Raw genomic sequence first — 5,253 nt, 5'->3', positions numbered from 1 at the left:
CTGTGGCTGGAGGGGAAGAGGGACGGAAAAGTCCAGAACTCAGTTTCCCTGGAAGAAGATTGGGCATTTGCAGTTCCAACCCAGCTGGTGGCTGGGACGCACTGAGGGTGGCGTGTGGTCCGGTTTTTAGGTAGGGAGTAGCACACCAGAGAACGTGAGTGAGGCTAAAGACGTTGGCCTGCTTCACGATGACAAAGATTCCCTCCTTGGCCAAACTGTAGGCTCCTCTTAGCCCTCTTCTCAAGTAGGCCTCAGCCTTGGCTTCTAAAGACTTGAAGAGACACTAACACAGGGTCTAGTAGCTCAAGGCCACATGCTTGGAATGACCTTAGTCCCCTTGAATTGCCTGCCAGAGGAGAAAACTCAAGGCTTTCAGAAGCATTGGCCCTTGTTCCAGCCGAAGCCTAAGCACCTTGTCTCAGAGCCCATCGTAAATCCTTCCGCGGTCCCTCTGAGGCAGGCATGTATCTCATACGACTAAGGAGCTTCTTCTCCACATTCCTTGAAGTGAGATCGTCAGGATGAATACGACCTCTGCCCCCCAGTCTCAGGGGGAGTTAGGGGAGAGCAGAATACTAACCTGGATCACTGCCTCAACACACCAGCTGACCTCATCCGCTGTACAAACCTGACAAACCCGCTGTAAGGTTTCAGTTCCCCTGAGCCCGGCTCACCCCTCCCCATCCCCCTTTCTCTCCCCCAAAAGTCCAGTCACCTCTGTACATATATCGAGTCAAGCTGAGTTCACACCAGACTCTCTTCCCTACTGCAGTAGTTAGTACTGGTTAAAATCTGCCCTTATCACTTTAACTAGCATCTAGTTTTGTTTATCTCTGACAGCAGTGCAGCTTGAAACCAGGTAAGAAACTACCCAAACCACTGGGCAGAGTAGCTTTAAGCTGTGTTTGGCCACAAACATACAAACCTTGAGGTCTGAAACACAGAGGCCCATGTCCCTAAGCCCTTCACAAAGCTCTTTCGACCTCCTTGGCCTGACACGGCTGTTATACCCCTCTGCAGAACAAAAAAACCGCTGACTCACTGAAAACAGAGCGCGTTTATAAACAGGAAGCTGAGTGTGTGACCACAGACATTCAGCATCTGATAGCAATTGCTGAATGTGGCAAAAAAAAGTTTGAATTAAAAAAAAAAAAAAATCTGTGCCGCTAAGTTGGAACCCTCTAGCTCATGGAAATACAATCCTGCTATCGATCATTTATTAAATACTTAAATAAGGGTGGGTCTTATTTGGTTGGACCACGTTCGTGAGTCAGGCAGACTGCAAATATTGATTGAATCCCTTGGAGCGTGTGGTTTCTCCTTTTTCCTCTCGCCTCCCTCCCCAGGCAGAGCAGAAAGGCTCCTTGGTGAGTTTCATGGCCATACAGAAGGGATCTGTGTTCCCTTGGCATTCTGGCAGGTTGCCTTCCCCACACAGGGGCTTTGTGCTATGGCAAGCACGGTCTCCACCAGGAGCAATACACAAACACTGGCAGCTTCCAGGCCGCCGTGCAGGGATACGTATGACCCACTGTGTGGCTGGCGCTGGTTGCCATGCAGACGTGCTGGGACCAAGAAGAGCAAAACGTGTCAGAGGACCTGCGTTGCCCCTGCTCTCAACAGCAACAAGGTCTTTTATTTCCCTTGTGGTCCCCAGTGAGGGTTTGGAGGCAGTGGGTGTTGGTTTCAAGCATACTGACCCAAGACAGTGGAATTCCACGGCCAAGGAAAGAACCAGTGATTACCCCTAAAAGGTTTTCTGGGAACTGGCCCCACTGCCCCATCTGTCATCAGGGCCAAGGTGCCCGAGCACCGTTTGACATCTCCCTGCTTCTCGTCTGTGAAATCAGCTTGTGGATAATAATAGCCTGTTGCCTGGTACATACGAAGTCCTACTAGGGAGTAGCTTGGGCTTTCTGTGCACAGTTTTGTTTAACGTGACCAGTCACCTTAGTGGAGAAGCATTGGCAGCCCTATTACATAAATTAGTAACACCTCTCAAGAATCAGTGGGTGGTCCGGTCGGGATTACGCCCCAGGGGGTCTAGTTTCAGAGCGCAGCCCTTTGCCTTACTTGTCGCTGAAGTTTTAGAGCAGGTTATGTCTTTCGCTTTATATTTGTACTGTACTTAGAAGTCCTGATCTTCAGCTATTCCCTACAAAGAACCCTCATCTCATAGTTCTTCGGCTTCCCACAGAGCACGTCCCACTTGTTCTGTCTTTTACAAAGAAGACGCTGTGTTGAAATTCACTAGTAGCAGTGGTTGTGTCTCTTGGACAACACGTTATGATTGACAATAATAATTAACTTTTATAGAGTATTCATTGTGCGCTAAATGGGATGGAATATTAGCTCCATTTTACAGGTAAGGAATCTCGGGGCTCAGAGAAGCTAACTTGGAGGCTCCAGAGCCCCAGCTCTCAGCCATTATGCTGCACTAGGAACAAGCCACGCTTAGAACATGGGGTTTTAGGTTCTCTAAGGAGCAGCCTTCTGCTTCTGCTCTTTATTAAAGCCTGAGGAAAGGATTCCTCGAGCCATAACAGCTACACCGCAAAGCCTGGATTGCCAGAAGCAGACCCTGACACAGGTCCTTGTACAAAGAATTATAAAGGAAGTGTGCCTGTGGGGAGTCCAATGAAATGTAAGGGAAATGGGACAGGAAGCCAAGGTGAGTCAGTGGAAGTCTTGAGGGAAACAGGTGCAGGACCGCTGTGTGTGGGGGGGGTGGTGGTGAAGAAGCTTAGGGGCTGTGGCATCTACTTATTATCGGATTTAGCTCTGCTGAGTCACAGAGCAAACTCCATTTCCCAGAAACAGCAAGAGTGTCTCTCTCCTGGGGCGCCTGGGTGGCTCAGTCGGTTAAGTGTCCGACTTGATTTCAGCTCAGGTCATGATCTCAGGATTGAGAGATCGAGCCTCACTTCGGGCTCGGGCTCAGCAGACAGTCTGCTTGAGATTCTCCCTCTTCCTCGCCCTCCATCACTAACCTCTTCCACCCCGGGCCTCGCAAACTCTCTCTCTCAAATAACTCTCAAATACATCTTAAAAACAAAGGACAAAACAAAACAAAACTGTCCCTTTCCTGTAAACAAAGACTAAAGATAAACGATCTGAGACTACAAGGTCCTATAGCAGAAGCTGGCAATTCAGACCCTGCACCAAAGCTGACCTGCTGCCTGTTTTGCGAGCCCGTGACCTAAGAATCGCTTTATATTTTTTAATGGTTGAAAATAAATAAAAAGAAGTATCCTTTTGTATGACATATGAAAATGATAAGCGATTCCATTTCACTGTCTGTAAACAAAGTTTTATTGGAACACATATTTGAACGTATTGGAACTCATTCATTGCATATTATCTATGGCTGTTTCCCCTCTAACATGACACTGTTGACTAGTTGTGACAGAGACCGGATGGTCTGCCAAGCTGGAGATATGTATCATCTGTCCCTTTATAGAAGCATTTTGCTGACCCTTTTTCTACAGTATCAGGGAACCAGAATTCTTCTGGTTCCATGCCATCCTCAGCATGGGCTATTGCCTCATGGCCCGAGATGGTTACTTAAGCTCCAGCCACTGTGTCTGCATTCCAGCCAGTGCAAAAGAGAATAAGGAAGAGTTCTCTTCCTCACTTTAAGAAAACTTCTGAGAAAGTTTATCTTTTACTTTAGTAGAAATTAGTCTTCTCACCATACCTAGCTACACAACCTCATTCCAAGAGGCTATGAGCCCAGAAAAAAAAAAAAAAAAGTGGGATCTATTATTAAGGAAAAAAGAGGAAAATGTATGTCAGGAACAATTCTGCCTCACCTTAAGCCACTCTTGAAACAAGGAAATTTGAAAGATATAACTCTACAAGAAAAATATAATTCTACAAGGCACGAGGAAAACTAAATTGCTCTTTTTACATTTAAGTAATATTTCTTCTCTCTGGCCTAAATTTCAGCCATCTTAGTCCTTCCCATGGCACAACAAATTAGTTATATTTCTTGGTAAATCACAATATCACCACAGGCCAATGAGTAACTAAACTGATCTATAAATGAAATACTATAGAATACTATAGAATTCAGAGTGCAGCAAACAAACGATCTACATATACTAACATGAATGAAGTAAAAGCATCTTGATAAGAACAATAAGTTACAAAAAGAAATGTAGCATGTGATTTCTAATGTTTATATAAATATATAATGCACAAAATATGGTATATATCATTTTTGGATATATCTATACAATAAAAGTTTAAACATACCTAAGTGGTCAGAATTGCGGTTGCCCTTAGGGAGAGAGGTTAGGTTGGGAGGAGGGTGCTCCATCTGTCCTTCATGCTTTCTTAAAATCTTTTCTTAAGAAGTGAGAAAATTGATTCTGAAGCAAATAAGGCAAAATATTCCCATCTGTTAATACAGGAGGTCAGTCCATGAGTATCTGTTCATATTTTCAGCTCTTAGCTGTATATTGGAAATGTCATCATTTAACATTTAAAATTTTAAAAAAAATAAGGCACTATCACTGTTCTTGTGCACAGGAAAAAGATTTTCATTTATTAACATTGTTTCAAGTTCATTCAGAGTGTGTAAGTAGTGCAGATATTATATTACTAATTTTATTATAATATAGCATATAGTGTATCTCCTTTCATGTGGATCTCCAATTAAAACAATTCTCAATACATTCCCCTAAAATTCCTTTCCATGAACAGTTACAAATGCCTTATTTAACTGTAGACTTTGTATTTTTCACTAAGTGTGCTCACAACTGGGCTTCTATTTTTTGACGTTATGGCTCCCAGTGGCTGACAAGACCAACAGACCCTGTTTCCTTGTTCCAGAAACTCCAAGGGGCCAGCCCACAGGGACTCCCATGTTGAGTCACATATCTCACCAGGTAACAAGAATGTATGCCTGCAGATAGAATAACCTTGGGCTCCAGGCCATCACACAGCCCTGGCCTTTCTACCTTTTTCCAAAGAAGGGAGCAAGGTGGGGAACAGCCCCAACAATGCTTCTAACATTTCTAATTTTATCTCTAATTTTGAAAGGACCTCTTGTTTGACTTAAGAGTAGGGGTAAGAGGTATGGATTATAACAATGACTCATAATTTACAGACAAGGAGCTTCTTTGCCTGCATGGGTCAGTAGGTCTCAATCGTCTCTATAGTGTGTCAGACCTGCTCTGCCCTGGGAAACTGGGAAGTCCTTGAATGGTCTGACTGCTGCTCCCTGCCCACCCTGCTCCCTCAGATAAG

Source organism: Mustela lutreola, chromosome 5 (genome assembly GCF_030435805.1).
Source record: "Mustela lutreola isolate mMusLut2 chromosome 5, mMusLut2.pri, whole genome shotgun sequence".
Taxonomy (NCBI): domain Eukaryota; kingdom Metazoa; phylum Chordata; class Mammalia; order Carnivora; family Mustelidae; genus Mustela; species Mustela lutreola.
Note: the sequence above shows the minus strand (reverse complement) of the source record.